Source organism: Jaculus jaculus, chromosome 1 (assembly GCF_020740685.1).
Source record: "Jaculus jaculus isolate mJacJac1 chromosome 1, mJacJac1.mat.Y.cur, whole genome shotgun sequence".
Taxonomy (NCBI): Eukaryota; Metazoa; Chordata; class Mammalia; order Rodentia; family Dipodidae; genus Jaculus; species Jaculus jaculus.
The window spans coordinates 125,694,573-125,714,412 of record NC_059102.1 but is presented as its reverse complement, the minus strand read 5'-3'; the positions used below and the strand labels follow the sequence as shown (position 1 = coordinate 125,714,412).

The 19,840-nt window shown below is 43.3% G+C and overlaps 1 pseudogene; it reads right to left on the bottom strand.

Annotated features, from left to right (window-relative positions):
* Nucleotides 1-19,343, bottom strand: part of LOC123453317 — a 36,486-nt pseudogene extending 17,143 nt beyond the window's left edge.
* Between the last annotated feature and the right edge of the window lie 497 nt (nt 19,344-19,840).

Here is a 19,840-nt window from a genome sequence, read left to right as displayed (position 1 = left end):
TAGGCTTCACAGGCAAGTGCTTAACCGCTAAGCCATCTCTCCAGCCCCCAACTTTTTTTTTTAAATTTTTTTTTGGTTTTATGAAGTAGGGTCTCACTTTAGCTCAGGCTGACCTGGAATTCTCTATGTAGTCTCAGGGTGACCTCGAACTCACGGTGATCCTCCTACCTCTGCCTCCCAAGTGCTGGGATTAAAGGCATGCGCCACCACGCCCAGCTTTTTTTTTTTTTTTTTTTCAAGGTAGGGTCTTGCTTTAGCTCAGGCTGACCTGGAATTCACTATGGAGTCTCAGGATGGCCTCAAACTCATAGCAATCCTCCTACCTCTGCCTCCCGAGTGTTGGGATTAAAGGCGTGCACCATCACGCCCCGGCCTCACCCAACTTTTTTTGTTCAGTATTTTTACTTATTTATTTGCCTGCACACCTGTGTATATGGGTGTGCCAGGGTTTCCTGCCACTGCAAATGAGCACCAGGTTTTATGGGTACTGGGGAATTGAACCCTGACTAGCCAGCAGACACTGTAGACAGGCAGTTAACCCTGACTAGCCAGCTCCCTAGACAGCTCCCCTCTTTTTTTTTTTGAGTGTAGTCACAGGCTGGCCTCGAACTCACAACTATCCTCTTACATCTGCCTCCCTAGTGCTGGGATTAAAGGTATGCACCACCACACTTGGCTCCCTTTTGTCAGTTTTGAGACTGGAGCCAGGTGTGGTAGTGCACACCTTTGATCCCAGCACAAGGAAGGTGGTCTCATGGAATCCATACTGGCCTCACACTTGCTATGTAGCTAAAATGATCTTGAAGTTATGGTCTCCTGCCTTTACCTCCCAGTGCTGGGTTATAGGTGCATGCCATCAGGGATGGCTTTTTTCTTTTTTCATTTCCCTTATGACTAGTGACTCATGGTGTTAAGCATTCCTTTCTATGCTTACTGGATTTTATGTTTCACTGAAACATTGCATCATTTATGATAAATGTGAAGCACTCTAGCCTGGTGGTTTTTTATTTTTATTTTTTGTAGTTCCTGCTACTGGGGACTTAGAGGCAGGAAGATCAGTGGCGATCAGGAGCTCAAGAGTATTTTAGGGCTGGGTGTGGCCTTTAATCCCAGATCAACTGGGCTACATGGAGACCCTACCTTGGGTGGCGGGGGGGGGGGGGGGGGGAGCTTGGCGACTCATTCTCCTGTTTCTGTTTCCCACCTGTTGTGGCAGAGGTGATGTCCAGCGTTTGCTCATGCCATGCTGTCCCCAGCCATCAGGAAGCCTCTCCTCAGGACTGTAAGGCAAAATAAATCCCTTCCTCCAATCAGCTGCTTTTGGTGGTGGTGGTGGTGGTGGGGTTAGACCTGTAAGCATACACAATGAGAAGGAAAATGCTTTTATAATGGATACTTTGAAAAACAATGGGAAGACTCAAATGATATCGTGCTAGGCTTGCTTTATGACCCAGATGATGCTAGTTTCAAGTAGTTTGATAACTCAAATATGACATTTGATGAGCGGGAAGACCAGGATGGTGAAGATGTAGTTGACCCCTGTGGTTTTCTGTTCACCAAGAAAGGTGAATGTAAAGAAGGAAATTGGGCTGGAGTGATGGCATTGCAGTTAAGGTGCTTGCCTGTGAAGCCTACGGACCTAGGTCCGATTCCCCAGTACCCATGTAAGCCAGATGCACATGGTGGCATATGCGTGTAGAGTTTGTTTGCAGTGGCTGGGAGGCCCTGGCATGCCCATTCTCTCTCTCTCTCTCCCTCTCAAATAAATAAATAAACATAAAATATTTTAAAAATTTAAATGGGCACACCAGGGCCTCCAGCCACTGCAGGACTCCAGGTGCATGTGCCACCTTGTCCATCTGGTTTACGTGGGTTCTGGGGAATTGAATCTGGGTCCTTTGCAAGCAAGCACCTTAACTGCTAAGCCATCTCTCTAGCCCAAAAATAAAATATTTTTTTTAAAAAGGAAATATGAAGTTTCTTCTGTGGAAGGAACATTTTGTAAAGCAGTGCTCCCATATGACAGAAATATTTATCAGATAATCACATATCAACTTTGGTGATGGCCAGCACAGAAATTCTGGCACTTTGGGGAGCAGTTATTTGGTTCTTGTACACAAGAACACTCTGACTTGGGTTTCACTACAGTGTTTTCAACTGCACCTCAGCCACCTTATAATGATGCCTGTGCACTAGCAGTCAACTTGACTAAACGTCTGATATTACTAGAATTAAATACCTTGACACTGACTGCTTTGCAAGATTTTAACCCAAAATGGGAGCTAGTTGTGGTGGCACACACCTTTAATCCCAACACTTGGGAGGTCCAACTAGGAGGACTGTTGTGAGTTTGAGGCCATCCTGAGACTACAGAGTGAATCCAGGTCAGCCTGGGCCAGAGTGAGATGTAAGCCAGATGCACATGGTGCTATATGCATCTGGAGCTCATTTGCAGTGGATAGAGGCCCTGGTGTGCACATTCTCTCTGTGTCTCATAAATAAATTTCAAAAACTATATTAAAAAAAAACAATCTAGGGCTGGAGAGATGGCTTAGCGGTTAAGCGCTTGCCTGTGAAGCCTAAGGACCCCAGTTCAAGGCTCAATTCCCCAGGACCCACGTTAGCCAGATGCACAAGGGGGCACATGCGTCTGGAGTTAGTTTGCAGTGGTTGGAGGCCCTGGTGCACCCCTTCTCTCTCTCTCTCTCTTTCTCTTTCTCTTTTCTCTGTCGCTCTCAAATAAATAAATAAAAATAAACAAACAAAAACAATCTAGCCAGGTGTGGTGGCGCACGCCTTTAATCCCAGTACTCAGAGGGCAGAGATAGGAGGACCTCTGTGAGTTTGAGGGCATGTCAGCCTGGGCTAGAGCAAGACACTACCTTGAAAAATAAGCAAACAGGAGTGAAACCCTACCTCAGGAAAACAAAACAAAAAAAGAAAAGAAAAATAGAAAAACAAACAAACAAAAAAGATTTGATTTCTGGACTTTACCTTCCTATATGGTTCTTCTGTAAGGGCCACAGTGTTTTGTTGGTAGCTCCAAGGGCAGGCAGGCTTTGTGGATGTCTCTGGAGGAAGGCTGGCTAGAGATTCTGGAATGGCAGGATCCTGCTTTGTGGGCCAGTAAGGCTCCATTGCCCCCTAGTGGTGGCTGAAACATGGTCATGGAGGAAATTCAATTCCTTCAGGGTGAAAAGTGGACAGGTGACGGAAGTTCAGAGGTCCTGGTTTTCTGTCTCTCTGCTCTCACTCTCTCTCTCCACACACAGACAGACACACACACACACACACACACGGCAGAGGGGCAGAGGCTGGTTCTATCACTGCATGGACTCCCAGCAACTTCTCTGAGGCCTGTCTAGTCCACAGTTCTAGTGTCTACATAAAAGTGAGGATGATAACCAGGTATGGTGGTGCACGCCTTTAATCTCAGCACTCAGGAGGCAGAAGTAGGAGGATCGCCGTGAGTTTGAGGCTACCCTGAGACTGCATAGTGAATTCCAGGTCAGCCTGGGCTAGTGTGAGACCCTGTCTCAGAAAACAAAGCAAAACAAAAAACCCAAGCAACAAAAAACTGAGGGTGAGGGCTGGAGAGATTGCTTAGTGGTTAGGGTGCTTGCTGGCAAAGTCAAAGTACACAGGTTCAGTTCCCCAGTATCCATGCAAAGCTGGATGCACAAGGTGGTGTATGTGTCTGGAGTTTTTTTTTTTTTTTTTTTACAGTGGCTTCAAGGCCCTGGTATGCCCATTTTCTGTCTTTATCTACCTCTCTCTCTCTTGCAAATAAAAACAAATAAAGAAATTATGTATATTATATATGCATATATATAATATGTATATATACATAAAATATATTATATACATAATGTATATATATTATGTATAATGTGTATATATATAAATATACATACATACACACACACACACACGTGATTCCTGGGCTGGAGAGATGCCTTATTGGTTAAGGTGCTTGCCTTCAAAAGAAGACTAAGGACCCAGATTCGACTTCCTAGTACCCAGGTAAAGTCAGATCCACAGAGTGGCACATTTGTATAGAGTTTGCAGTGACTCAGTGGCTAGAGGCCCTGGTGAACCCATTCTCTCACTCTCTCTATTTGCCTCTTTACCTCTCTCTCTCAAATAAAGAAATAAAATTTAGGGCTGGAGAGATGGCTTAGTAGTCAAGTTGTATGACTGTGAAGGCTAAGGATCCAGGTTCGACTCTCCAGTTCCTGCGTAAGCCAGATGCACAAGGTGGTGTATGTATCTGGAGTTTGTTTGCAATGGCTACAGGCCCTGACGTGCCCATTCTCTCTCTCTAATAAATAAATAAAAATAAATCTTAAAAAAAAAGAAAGCCTGGCTTAGTGGCCCATGACTTTTTTATTTTTATTTTTATTATTTTTAAATTTTTATTAACATTTTCCATGATTATAAAAAAAATCCCATAGTAAGTCCCTCCCTCCCCACCCCCACACTTTCCCCTTTGAAATTACATTCTCCATCATATTACCTCCCCATTACAATCATTATACTTACATATATCCAATATCAACCTATTAAGTATCCTCCTCCCTTCCTTTCTCTTCCTTTTATGTCTCCTTTTTAACTTACTGGTCTCTGCTACCAAGTATTTTCCTTCTCAGGCAGAAGCCCAATCATCTGTAGCTAGGATCCACATATGAGAGAGAACATGTGGTGCTTGGCTTTCTGGGCCTGGGTTACCTCACTTAGTATAATCCTTTCCAGGTCCATCCATTTTTCTGCAAATTTCATAACTTCATTTTTCTTTACCGCTGAGTAGAACTCCATTGTATAAACCACATCTTCATTATCCACTCATCAGTTGAGGGACATCTAGGCTGGTTCCATTTCCCAGCTATTGTAAATTGAGCAGCAATAAACATGGTTGAGCACATACTTCTAAGGAAATGAGATGAGTCCTTTGGATATAGGCCCAGGAGTGCTATAGCTGGGTCATATGGTAGATCAATCTTTAGCTGTTTTAGGAACCTCCACACTGATTTCCACAATGGCTGGACCAGATTGCATTCCCACCAACAGTGTAGAAGGGTTCCTGTTTTTCCACATCCCCACCAACATTTATGATCATTTGTTTTCATGATGGTGGCCAATCTGACAGGAGTGAGATGGAATCTCAATGTAGTTTTAATCTGCATTTTCCTGATGACTAGTGATGTAGAACATTTTTTTAGATGCTTATATGCCATTCATATTTCTTCCTTTGAGAATGCTCTATTTAGTTCCATAGCCCATTTTTTGATTGGCTTGTTTGATTCCTTATTATTTAACTTTTTGAGTTCTTTGTATATCCTAGATATTAATCCTCTATCAGATATATAGCTGGTGAAGATTTTTTCCCATTCTGTAGGTTGCCTCTTTGCCTTTTTCACTGTGTCCTTTGCAGTGCAAAATCTTTGTAATTTCATGAGGTCCCAGTAATTAATCTGTGATTTTATTGCCTGGGCAATTGGGGTTGTATTCAGAAAGTCTTTGCCAAGACCAATATGTTGAAGGGTTTCCCCTACTTTTTCCTCTAGCAGTTTCAGAGTTTCAGGTCTGATGTTAAGGTCTTTAATCCATTTGGACTTAATTCTTGTGCATGGAGAGAGAGAAGAATCTATTTTCATCCTTCTGCAGATATATATCCAGTTTTCAAAACACCATTTGCTGAAGAGGCTGTCTCTTCTCCAGTGAGTATTTTTGGCATTTTTATCGAATATCAGGTGGCTATAGTTACTTGGGCTTACATCTGGGTCCTCTATTCTGTTCCACTGATCTATATGTCTGTTTTTGTGCCAGTACCATGCTGTTTTTGTTACTATGGCTCTGTAGTATAGGTTAAAATCAGGTATGGTGATACCACCAGCCTCTTTTTTGTTGCTCAGTATTATTTTAGATATTCGAGGTTTTTTTGTGATTCCAAATGAATTTTTTGATTGTTTTTTCTATTTCCATGAAGAAAGCCTTTGGAATTTTGATAGGGATTGCATTAAATGTGTAGATTGTTTTAGGTAAGATTGCCATTTTCACAATATTGATTCTTCCAATCCAGGAACAAGGGATGTTTCTCCACTTTCTAGTGTCTTCTGCAATTTCTCGCATGAGTGTTTTAAAGTTCTCATTGTAGAGATTCTTTACTTCCTTGGTTAGGTTTATTCCAAGGTACTTTTTTTTTTTTTTTTGATGCAATTGTGAATGGGAGTGATTCTCTGATTTCATCCTCTGTGTGTTTGTTGTTAGCATATATGAAGGCTACTGATTTCTGTGTATTTATTTTGTATCCTGCTACATTGCTGTAGGTTTTGATCAGCTCTAACAGTTGGCCCACGCCTTTAATCCCAGCACAAGGGAGGCAGAGGTAGGAGGATCACCATGAGTTTGAGGCCACCCTGAGACTACATAGTGAATTCCAGGTCAGCCTGAGCTAGAGTGAGACCCTACCTCAGAAAACCAGAAGAAAAAAAGACACCAAAAAAAGTGATGGTGATGGGCCTGATGGGGCACACTTTTTATCCCAGCACTCAGGAGGCCAAAGTAGGAAGATCACTATTAGTTCAAGGCCAGCCTGAGACTACAGAATGAATTCCAAGTCAGCCTGGGCTATTGAGACCCTACCTCAAAGAAGAAACAAGAAAAAAAAACCCAAAAACTGAGTTTGATCCCAATCACCACATAAACCAAGAATGCATCTGGATTTTGTATGCAACAGCACGAGGACTCTGTCTCTCTCATAAATAAATAAATAAATAATAATTAAATAAAATATGTCATAATAGCTGGGCATGGTGGTGCATGCCTTTAATCCCAGCACTCCTGAGGGAAAGGTAGGAGGATTACTTTGAGTTTGAGGCCAGCCTGAGACTACACAGTGAATGCCAGGTCAGCCTGGACTAGAATGAGACCCTACCTCAAAAAAACAACAAAAAAAGTCATAATTATTTTATTTATTTATTTGAGAAAAAGAGAGAGAAGAGAAAGGTGCAGATATGTACAGAGAATGGGCATGCCAAGGCCTCTATTCTGGGGCTGGAGAGATGGCTCAGCTGTTGATGTACTTGCCTGCAAAGCTTACTGACCTGGGTTTGATTCTCTGGTACCCACATAAATCCAAATGCACACAGTAGCACATGCAGCTGAAGTTTGTTTGTAGTGGCTAGAGGCCTTGGCACGCCCATTCTCTCTCAGTGTCTCTCTTCTCTCTCTCTCTGCTTGAAAATAGTAATTTTATCTTGGTCTTTTTTTGTTTGTCGGTTTGTTTTTGAGGTATGGTCTCACTCTAACCCAGGCTGACCTGGAATTCAATATGTAGTCATAGGCTGGCCTCAAACTCATGGCAATACTCCTACCTCTGCCTCTTGAGTGCTGGAATTAAAAACATGTACCACCATGCCTGGTAAAAAATATTTTATTTATTTATTTGAGAGAGAGAGGAAAAAGAGAGAGAGAGAGAGTGAGAGAGAGAAAGAAAGAAAGAAAGAAAGAAAGAAAGAAAGAAAGAAAGAAAGAAAGAAAGAAAAAAAGAAAAAAAAGGCATGCCAGGGCCTTTAGGCCTGCAAACAAACTCCAGACACATGTACCACCTTGTGTATCTGGCTTTATGTGGGTACTAGCGAATCAAACCCAGGTTCTTAGGCTGTGCAGGCAAGTGCCTTAACCACTGAGCAATCTCTCCAGCCCAAATAAAAATATATTTTTTTCCTTTAGAGTCCAGTTACCTTGGAGTTTATTTAATATTTTCATGCGATACACACTCAGTTTTAAAATAACAATTGTGACAAACAGCAGAAAGAATTTAAGAATGCTGCACTTGTGATCCATACAAAACACCAACACTTTGGGTTGTGCATAATTAAAGAAATATCTCACTTTTCAAAATACTGTGGTAGCCAATACATAGAGGCATGCCTTTATGTGGGCACAGTAATGCAGTTTAGAAAAGGAGGAAGGAATCACACTGAAACTATTCAATTTCTTTAAAACCACTGAGCAAGAAAAGTAACATTGAACTTCCATACTGATTTTATACAACTTCTGTACAGTACCTTGACTTAAATCCAAGAGCAAAGTTAACACTCTCCTCTATTTTTGGTTAAACAACTGTAGGATAAACTTAGATGACTCCCCACTGGATTTTACCTGGGAGCGGCCTTTTTAGTATTTTATTTAAAAGAGGGTAGGTTTGGCACTTTTTTTTTTAAATTTTTTATTTATTTATTTGAGAGCGACAGACACAGAGAGAAAGACAGATAGACGGAGAGAGAGAGAGAGAATGGTCGCGCCAGGGCTTCCAGCCTCTGCAAACGAACTCCAGACGCGTGCGCCCCCTTGTGCATCTGGCTAACGTGGGACCTGGGGAACCGAGCCTGGAACCGGGGTCCTTAGGCTTCACAGGCAAGCACTTAACTGCTAAGCCATCTCTCCAGCCCAGGTTTGGCACTTTTATACTGCTGGCACAAATGTGAATATTTCTTGGGATCTCAGGAAGATTCATGTTCTTTACAGCTGATACAGCATGGGCTAGAGCTCCTGCTAAGCCAGCCTCAGCTTTCTCCAGCTTATTCTGTGCATCAATCTGGGTAACAATCTCATTCATGTTGGTCTCCAAGACCATTGCCCCCATCGTCATTTCTGCAAGAATATTGTGAACAATTCTCCTTCTAGGAAATTACAAACATTCTCATCTCTCATAGACACCAAATGGAAAATCTCCCTGATGATTTGCTGCTGCGTATCTTCACTGTAAACTTGGTAGAACTTGGACAGCCGTGGCTTCCCATGGTTGTTGAAGATGAGGGTCGCCTTGATCGTGGCTGGGCCAGACCGGGTGGGCACGCTTGGAGGGAGGGTGCCCGGGGTGGAGGCGGGCGGACGGACATCGCCTACAATCCTTCCTCACCTGCCCCCTCCCGCCTAAAAATATTTTTAAAAGATTATTTTACTATTCTGAAGAGACACTAGTGGAAAAGAAGGGAGGGGGTGGTGTGGAGAGGGAAAGGAGAGTGGTAGGAGGGTATTATGATCATGTTATATTGCCTACGTGGTGGTTTGATTCAGGTGTCCCCCATAAAACTTAGGTGTTCTGAATGCTAGGTCCCCAGCTGATGGCAATTTGGAATTAAAACCTCCTGGAGGCAATGCATTGTTGGGGGCTGGCTTATGGGTGTTATAGCCATCTTTCACTTGCCAGTGTTTGGCACATTCTCCTGTTGCTGTGGTCCACCTGATGTTGGCCAGGAGTTGATGTCCACCATCGGCTCATACCATCATTTTCCCCCTGCCATCATGGAGCTTCCCCTTAACTCTGTAAGTCAAAATACCTCCCCTGGCCACCTTCCCTTCCCCCCCACCCCCAAGATGCTCTTGTTGGGTGTTTTCTACCAGCAATGCGAACCTGACTGCAACAGTAAAGTTGGAACCAGAGGAATGGGATGGTTGCTGCTAGAAACCTGACTCTGTGGCTTTGGCCTTTTGGAACTGCTTTGCAGGAGGATGTGGATGAATTTGAAATCTTGGCCTAAGAGATGCTTTGCAGTGCTGTAAGTACAGCTGGATGGACTATTCTGGTCAGAGTTGAAAGACCTAAATGCAGTAAGAATTATGGACTGTGAGATTTGGCTTATGAGGGTGAGAAAGAGCTTTGCTTGGACTGATTAGAAGCACTTTGTGTGAGAGGCTTGCTGTTATGCATGTGTCCCAAGGATTTGTGTGGGGTTGCATTGTGTAGAAATGGACTGGTGTGAGCAAGAGGGATATGGCGTAGAAATGAAATCTTTGGGCCAAAACTCCTGTCTGTTCAGCTGCAATTATATGAGAGATGACAACCTTTGAGACTGGGCCAGCTGACCTGCATTGGGACAACAGGAAGAATGCAGACTCTTTGGAAGGGGCCTGAATGCTGAAGGAGTGTCCTATTCTTCAAAGTCTGCTCCATTCTCCCCTGGATTAACAAATTGGCAGCCCACTTGGTATTATGGAGTATAACAAATGCAAGAGGGCTGGAGTGATGGCTTAGCAGTTAAGGCATTTGCCCAAAAAGCCAAAGGACCCAGGTTTGATTTCCCAGAACATACATAAGACTGAGGCACAAGGTGGCAAATGCGTCTGGAGTTCATTTACAGTGGCTGGAGGCCCTGGCACACCCATTCCTTCTCTTTCTCTCTTAAGTAAATGAATAAATAAATAAATAAAAATTTAAAAATGCAAGAAAAAGAGGGTCATTGAATTTACAACACAATATTTTTATTTTTTTTGGAAATGGCTATGGGCAGTGTGAAGCAGGCTTGTTGGATTACCTGCTTGGAGACCTGATGGAGCCATGAGGATGAACTGTGGGTTGCAGTAGAGACCCGATGGAGATGCCAGGACTATGTAATTGCTGCCAAGGAGAGCTGCCAGCACTGGATAAAGTTTTCCAGGACTGTGAGTAGCCTAGCTGGAGGGGTGGAAATGGAACTCCAGAGACTTGTCAGTGGTTAGAATTATTGGACTTGGAGTTGTGCCACTGACTATATTCATTGGACTTGGATCTACAGAGTTTGATGTTTGTCCTGTTTAAATCTTGTATTGGCTGGATATTTCTTTGCTATGCCAATTGCCGTCTTTTGTAGTGTGAATGTTTATTCTGTGTCATTATGTTTTTTTTTTTTTTTTTTTTTTTTGGTATTATGGCTCAGTTAAAAGATCTTGGAGCCGGGCATGGTGGCACATGCCTCTAATCTCAGCACTCAGGAGGCAGAGGTAGGAGGATTGCTGTGAGTTCAAGGTCACCCTCAGACTACATAGTTAATTCCAGGTCAGCTTGGGCTAGAGTGAAACCCTACCTTGAAAAACAAAACCAAACAAAATTCTATTTAGGGCTTGAGAGATAGCTTAGTGGTTAAGGCACTTGCCGGCAAAGCCTAAGGACCCATGTTTGACACTCCAGATCCCACTTAAACCAGACACACAAAGGTGAGGCAAGCGCAAGGTTTTACATGCCCACTAGGTGGTGAAAGTGTCTGGAGTTTGATTTCAATGGCTGCGGCCCTGACATGCCAATTTTTTTTTTCTCTCTCTCTCTCTTTCAAAAATATTCTGTTTATTTGCAAGTAGAGACAGAAAGAAAGAGAGGGAGAGAGAGAGAGAGTGTATGGGTGCACCAAGGCCTCTTGCCATTACAAACAAAGTTCAGACTCATGTGCCACTTTGTGCATCTGGCTTTGTGTGGGTGCTGAGGAATTGAACCCAGGCAGAGAGGCTTTGCGAACAAGCACCTTTAACGGTTTAGCCATCTCCCTAGCCCAAGATTGAGCTCCCAGTTGTGAAAACCTTGGATTATATCACTGCTACCTACTGACTATGGCACTGTGAGTCAGTGACTCGACACCTCTGAGCTTTGCTTCAGTTGACCATGTGGGTCAAAGTGGTGCCCCTGGGACAGGGTGTCTGCTTATCCCATAAGCTGATGCTCCTAGAAGGTTATGTCCCTAACACATTGTTAGTGCTAGATAATGATGTACTGATGGTTCAGACAGGGATGAGGTGGCTTGTATGGATGGGAACTAGGAGCAAGCCTATCCCAGTCATCCCCCTGTCCCCTGCCCCATGATCCCTCCCTGAGCCAGTAAAGTTCTTGTAACAGCAGGCATCATGCTGCATGCTCCCAGCTCTTGGGAGGCTGACATAGGAGGGTGAACTACACAGCTCAAAACAACAAAAGCACTCACATGAGTGTATCTTCTAGATGCTTTCTCACTTAACAGCTACCTAAAGACAGGGACACTCTGGTCTGTTGAACAGCTGCCTGTTATAGGGCAGGAAGGAAGGGAGGTGCGCCGTTGTTGGTGGCCACCTGGCAGAGGACAGGCCCTCTGATGAGGTGCAGGTGCAGGATGGGGGAAAGGGCAGTGAAGAAAGAGCCCAGAGCCGGGCACGGCGGCTTACACCTTTAACCCCAGCATTTGGGAGGCAGAGGTAGGAGGATCACTGCGAGTTCAAGGACACCCTGAGACTACAGAGTGAATTCCAGGTCAGCCTGGGCTAGAGTGAGACTCTACATTGAAAAACAAAAGGAAAAAAAAAAAAGAAAAAAGAAAGAAAGAAAGAGCACAGGATCTGAGGTGGGGCAGTGGCTTAGTGGTTAAAGCATTTACTGCACAAGCCTGATGACCAGGGTTTGGATCCTCAGAACCCTCACAAAGCTGGACACAGTAGCGCACCAGTCTGCTGTAATCCCAGGGCAGCAATAGTGGACACAGGAGAATCCACAAACTCATGGGCCAGCCAGTCTGGCTTTTGCAGCAGCAAACAAGACTGTTTCAAACAAGGTGGAATGCAAGAGCTGACATCCCAAGGTTGTACACACACACACACACACACACACACACACACACACACGCATGCACACATCCAGGAATAGGAGCTGGGGAGATGGCTCAGTGTTCAAGTCTCTTGCTTACAAAGCCTGTGAACCAGAGTTTAATTTCTTAGTCCCCGTGTAAAGTCTGATGCAAAAAAAAAAAAAAAAATCAAACAACAAAATAAAAAAAATCAAAAAACAAAACAACAACAACAACAACACAGGTGTCTGACATTTATTTGCAGTCCCCACACACGGGCAAATACATTTTTTGTTTTATTTTTTATTTTTTTATTTTAAAATTTTTATTAACATTTTCCATGATTATAAAAAATATCCCATGGTAATTCCCTCCCTCCCCCAACACTTTCCCCTTTGAAATTCCATTCTCCATCATATTACCTCCCCATATCAATCATTGTACTTACATATATACAATATCAACCTATTAAGTACCCTCCTCTCTTCCTTTCTTTTCCCTTTATATCTCCTTTTTAACTTACTGGCCTCTGCTACTACGTAGCAAATACATTTTTTGTTTTGTTTTGTTTTTCAAGGTAGGGTCTCACCCTGTCCCAGGCTGACCTGGAATTCACTATGTAGTCTCAGGGTGGCTTTGAACTCATGGTGATCTTCCTACCTCTGTCTCCCAAGTGCTGGTATTAAAGGTGTGCACCAACATGCCCAGCAAATACATAATTAAAAAATTATTTTTATTTATTTGACAGAAATCCAGAGAGAGAAAGAGGCAGATAGATAGAGAGAATGGGTGCTCCAGGGTCCCTAGCCACAGCAAATGAACTCTAGATGCATGTGCCACCTTGTGCATCTGGCTTATGTTGGTACTGGGGAATTGAACCTGGGTCCTTAGGCTTTGTAAGCAAGTGTCTTAACCACTAAACTATCTCTCCAGTTCTAAATATCTCTCCAGGCCTAAGTGGGGATTCACCTACTTCTGCCTCCCAAGTGCTGGGATGAAAGGCATATGCTATCATGCCCAGCTCTAAATAATTTTTTCTTTTTGAGGTAGGGTCCCATTCTAGCCCAGACTGACCTGGAATTCACTATGTAGCCCCAGGGTGGCCTTGAACCTTGAACTCACAGAGATCCTCCTACCTCTGCCTCCTGAGTGCTGAGATTAAAGGCATATGCCATCATGCCCAGCTTCTAAAAATATTTTTTTTAAATAATTAAATAGAGCCAGATGTGGTGGTGCATGCCCTTAATCCCAGCACTCGGGAGGCAGAGGCAGGAGGATTGCTGTGAGTTCAAGGCCACCCTGAGACTACATAGTGAATTCCAGATCAGCCTGGGCTAGAGTGAGATTCCACCTCAAAAAAAAAAGAAAGTAAGTAAAAGCAAGCAGAAAGGAGGCTATTGAGGAGGAGGGAGAGTAATGGTAGGGGTGAGAGGTCAGTGAAGGGTAACAGAGGGTGAATATGATATACTTGAATAAAAATGTCATTATGGGGGCTGGAGAGATGGCTTAGCAGTTAAGGCGCTTGCCTGTAAAGCCAAAGGACCCAGGTTCAATTACCCAGGAGCCACATAAAGCCAAATGCACAAGGTAGTGCATATGTCTGGAATTCGTTAGCAGTGACTAGAGTCCCTGGTGCACCCATTCTCTCTTTCTTCCTTCCTCCCTTTCTTTCTTCTCTCTCTCTCTCTTTCTTTCTTTTTTTGAGGTAGGATCTCACTCTAGCCCAGGCTGACCTGGAATTCACTGTGTAACCTCAGGGTGGCCTCGAACTCACAGTGATCCTCCTACCTCTGCCTCCCAAGTGCTGGGATTGAAGGCGTGCACCACTATGCCTGACTCTCTCTCTTTCTCTAACTGCCACTTTCTCTCAAATAAATAAAAATAAAATGTCATTATAGGGGTGGGGAGGGACAAAAAATCATTATGAAACCCATAATTGCGTACAATTTATATATATATATATATTTATATACATATATATATATATATATGTATGTATGTATGTATATATTCCCCCCCACCCATAATGAACAAAATATGCAGCTCAGTGGTTGAGCTCTTGCTTATCTATCTTCAAGGCTCCCATCAGCCCAGTCCGGACCCTCAGGATCCTGCTTGTTCCTCCCAGCAGCCTGAAGGTGGCAGCGTCAGCCTGCTTCTGGGCAATAGTTTCCCAAGGAGTCTTGGCTTTCCAGAGCCTTGGGAGCAAAAAAAAAAAAAAAAAAATTATCAGGCTCTAGGGACATTCTGTGACTTTGGCTGGACCCCAGTTTTCACATCTCTAAAGGAAGCAGGGATGGAACTTAATTTCTCTCTTATTTTATTCTATTTCAATTTAACTTTATTTATTTGAGAGAGAGAAAGAATTGGTGCACCAGGGCCTCTAGCCACTGCAAACCAGCTTCAGACACATGCTCCACCTTGTGCATCTGGCTTACATGGGTCCTGGGGAATTGAACTGAGGTTCTTTGGCTTTGCAGGCAAGCGCTTTAACTGCTAAGCCATCTCTCCAGCCTTTCCTTCCTTCCTTCCTTCCTTCCTTCCTTCCTTCCTTCCTTCCTTCCTTCCTTCTTTCTTTCTTTCTTTCTTTCTTTCTTTCTTTCTTTCTTTCTTTCTTTCTTTTTCTTTTTTTTCGAGATAGGGTTTTACTCCAGCCCAGAATTCACTATGCAATCTCAGAGTGGCCTTAAACTCATGGCCATCCTCCTACCTCTGCCTCCCAAGTGCTGGGATTAAAGTCATGTACCACCACACCTTGCCTCCTTTCTTTTATAATGTTTTTATTTTTATTTATTTATTTGGCAGAGAGAAAGAGGCAGGAAGTGAAGGGAGGGGGAGAGTGGGTATGCCAGGGTCTCTAGCTACTGCAAATGAACTCCAGACACATGCACCCCCTTGCTCATCAGGCTTACATGGGTCCTGGGGAATTGAACCTGGGTCCTTTGGCTTTGTAGGCAAGTGAGTGCTTAACTACTAACCCATCCCTCCAGCCTTGGAATTTTCTTCTAGATGTGACATCTCAGTCTTCCTGAATTCTTAATCACATTTAATATTCACACCACAATATGTGGAAGGTTCATTCAGCACACAATTTCTCTCTTTCTCTTTCTGCAATCCCATATTATACTTCAAGGTGGTCTGGAACTCACTCTGTAGCCCAAGCTGGCCTTGAACTCATGATCCTCCAGCTTCAGCCTCTCAAGTGCTAGGATTACATGTATGCGTCACCAGGACCAGCTGTGCAGTCTCTCTTACACCATCCTCTGGGTAGTCTAGATCCTCAAGTGGAGGCACACAGAAACGCCATCATACTAACTGTTCTAGCCATACTGATGTGTTTAAGGTGTTAAGGCTGCTTTTGATTCTTTTTTTTCTTTTTCTTCTTTTAATATATTTATTTATTGATTTATTTGCAGGCAGAGAGAGACAGAGTATGAGTGCACCAGGACCTCTAGCCACTGCAAACGAATTCCAGATATATGCACCACTTTGTGCATCGGGCTTTATGTAGGTAATGGGGAATTGAATTCAGGTTGTTAGGTTTTGCAGGCAAGTGCCTTACCCACTGAGCCATCTCTCCAGCCCAGCTTTTTTTTTTTTTTTTTTTTTGAAGTATGGTTTCACTTTAGCCCAGGCTGACCTGGAATTCACTATGTAGTCTCAGGGTGGACTTGAATTCACAGCGATCCTCCTACCTCTGCTTTCCAAGTGCTGGGATTAAAGGAATGTGCCACCACGCCCAACCCACCCAGCTTTTGTTTCTTTCTTAAAAAATTATTTGTATTAAGTGTTAACATGGAACCTGTCTATAAAAAGATGAAATAAAAATCGATATTAGAAATGGAAAAAAATTATTTGTAAACACACACACACACATACACACTGAATATGGATATACCAGGGCCTCTTTCCCTGCAAACAAACTCTAGAAGCATGAGCTATTTTGTGCAACTGGCTTTATGTAAGTACTGGGGAATCGAACCTGGGCTGTCAGACTTTGCAAGCAAGTGCCTTTAACTGCTGAGCCACCTCCCCAGCCCCTTATGCATCTGGAATTTATTTACAAGAGCAAGAGGTCATGTCATGCCCATATTTATATCTTTCTCTCTCTTTTTCCTTCTTCCCCTTCCCTCCCTCTCCTTCTCTCATTCAAGTACTTGGAATAAATTTTAAAAAATTAAATTAAATGTATGTATTTTTTTTGTCCTTTTTCCCCCCTAGGTAGGGTCTAGCTCAGGCTGACCTGGAATTCACTGTGTTGTCTCAAGGTGGCTTTGAACTCATGACAGCCTCCCTGCCCCTTATTTTCTCTTTTTAAAATTGTTTTTTTCTGATTTATTTATTTATGTATTTTAATTAATTTATTTATTAGAGACAGAAGGACAGAGACAGTGAGACAATGGGAGTGGTAGGGCCTCTAGCCACTGTAGATGAACTCCAGATGCATGCACCACCATGTGCGTCTGTCTCACATGGGACCTGGAGAATCGAACCTGGGTCATAAGCTTCTTAGGCAAGTGGTTTAACCACTAAGCCCTGTCTTTTTGTTTTTTGAGGTAGGGTCTCTGTGGGAAGCCATGCTGGCTTCGTCAGGCTTTGCTATGTCAGCTTGTTTACTGCTTTTGTATCCTAATTGTCTGCGCATGAGCACATGATGTTATTCCAAAATGGCTGCTCACCTATCCCGATTGGGTGATGCAAAATCATCTGATGAGACTTAAGCCAATCAGACGACACTGTACAATCACATGACCACAAGTATATAAGCTTGGCGCTCTGTAGGGTTGGGGTCCTTCTCTCTTTCAGTTTGGAGCTCCCAATAAAGTGTGCTTGAGAAGAATCCTGTTGTTGTCGTTCTTCCTGCTGGCGGGAGGGGCGCAACAAGTGGTGCCGAAACCCGGGAATTGTCAGCAAACGGCCAGTTGAGAGGACCCCTGAGGATACTTCCGAGGGAGGATTCAGAACTCAACACACGGAGCGGCGGTACCGGTAAGTTCCCCTGGTGCTATATGATAAGTTTTGGCCTGTAACTGATCTATAAGTAATGTATATAAGGTTACAAAATGGGACACCACCACTCCACATTTTTGGAGCCACTTCAGGAAGTATTAAAACAACGTAAACTTAAGATTTCAGATAAAACTCTTAAAGGGTTTTTGGAAGAAGTGGATATGATAGCGCCTTGGTTTGAGCTGACTGGGGGTTTAAATTTGACCTGCTGGGATAAGTTAGGCAGAGACATCGACCGTGAGTCAGAAACGCGAAAGTTGCGTGCAGGTACACAGCCCTTATGGCGCTTGGTGCGATCCTGTTTGGAGGACAAACGTTGTGAAGAAGTGATCAGGGAAGGCCAACGCATATTAGCACATCATCAAGATAGCATGTCAGAGTCTGAAGAAAGTAAAAGGGGAAAACAAAAAAAGGTTAAAATAAAAAGAGAACCTAGGTTTCAGATAGAACAGAATAAAAGTGCACAGAATAAAAGTGAATCACAAAAGGAAGGGCCACATTCAGGTCCGAAGCTATATCCAGATTTAACGGAACTTGCAAATTTATATATAGAAAGTTCTAGTGAATCTGAGGGAGAAGAATTAACTCCAGAGGAAGAACAGGATTTTGAGGAAGTAGAGACCGAGTGTGGTCGGGAATGTTCTAGACCCAGACAAGATGGCGTCTTTACTCCTCCTCCAGCTTATGCCTCTACGAGTAAAAAGTGTAAACAACAAGATGGCCGACTTCCGTTTGGGGCGTGTCCTTCGTCCGGATGTAGTTTGATAAAACCAGATACTTGGAGAAAGTTGGCTAGTGCTTATCCAGTTTTTGAAAACCCTAATACCAATGCTAGATATCATGAAGCTATAGGATATAAGGAGCTCAAGGATCTTGCAGAAGCTACTAGAACTTATGGGATAAATGCTTCTTTTACGATGGCTTTGTTAGAACGTCTTGCTAGTAATTGTATGACTCCAGCAGATTGGTTTGGAGTATCAAAGGCTTGTTTAAGCCTAGGACAATATTTAGACTGGAAATCTCTATATACTGATGCTGCTCAAAGTCAAGCCAGAATAAATGCAGCAAATAATCAGCCAGTATGGAATTTTGATATGCTTATGGGACAAGGACAATGGGCTAATAATCAGATTGCCTATCCTCTTCAAGTTTATCAGCAAATAAATGCCATTGCTCTCAGAGCCTGGAGGGCATTGCCAAATAGAGGGGAAGTATCAGGCAACCTTACTAAAATTATTCAGGGAGCTACTGAACCATTTTCAGATTTTGTAGCTCGCATAATGGAAGCCGCTGGTCGTATTTTTGGTGATGCTGATCAAGCCATGCCACTTGTGGAACAATTAATTTATGAGCAATGCACTAAAGATTGTAGACGGGCAATTACACCCTGGAAGGGGAAAGGACTTCAGGCTTGGATGAAAGCCTGTAGAGAAGTTGGCGGTCCACTATCTAATGCAGGGCTTGCTGCAGCAGTCTTGGCTGCCACTAGGGGGCACAGAGGAACTTCTTCATGTTTCAAATGTGGGAAGACTGGACATTTTAGAAAACAATGCCCACAAACTAATGTTAGAGTGCAGGGTCAGGTGCGATTGCCTGGCTTATGCCCTAAGTGTAAAAAGGGAAAGCATTGGGCAAATGAGTGTCGCTCTATTAAAGATATTAATGGACGACCGATTAACAATGGACGATCTATTGACCAGTCAACAGCTAATACAAAAAACGGGGTCAGGGGCCCCCGACCTCAGGGCCCTCAAATATATGGGGCACTTCAGAATCCATCTCTCCGCCCTCCAGCACAATCAGACGAGCAACTCCAGGTTCCGCAGGATTGGACGTCTGTGCCACCACCAGACTCATATTAACACCACAAATGGGAGTGCAACCTGTGGAGTCAGATTTTCAAGATCCATTACCCCCTAATACTGTAGGTTTACTGCTTGGTAGATCGTCTTCAGCATTGAGAGGATTGACTATTACTCCAGGAGTCATAGATTCTGACTATACAGGCACCGTAAAAGTGCTTTGTTCATCCCTGAAAGGAATTATTGCCATTTCACCTGGGGATAGGATAGCTCAGTTATTGGTTATTCCTAGCCTCCATAAACAATTCCCTTCTGGTGAGAAAACTAGAGGGAACAAAGGACTTGGCTCTACAGGAGTCGATTTGACATATTTATCCATGGAATTAGATGAGAGACCAATTCTACAGCTTACTATTGAAGGAATACATTTTCAGGGATTGCTGGATACAGGAGCTGACCGAAGTATTATTGCAAGTAAGTATTGGCCCAAGAACTGGCCTAAACAATCATCTTCACAAACTTTACAAGGTTTGGGGTATGCTCACACTCCAGCTATTAGTTCTCAGGAACTTGCATGGTCTACCTCTGAGGGACAAAAAGGTAAAGTTATTCCTTATATAGTAGATATTCCTATTACTTTATGGGGCAGAGATATTTTGGCACAAATGAATTTCAAATTAACTA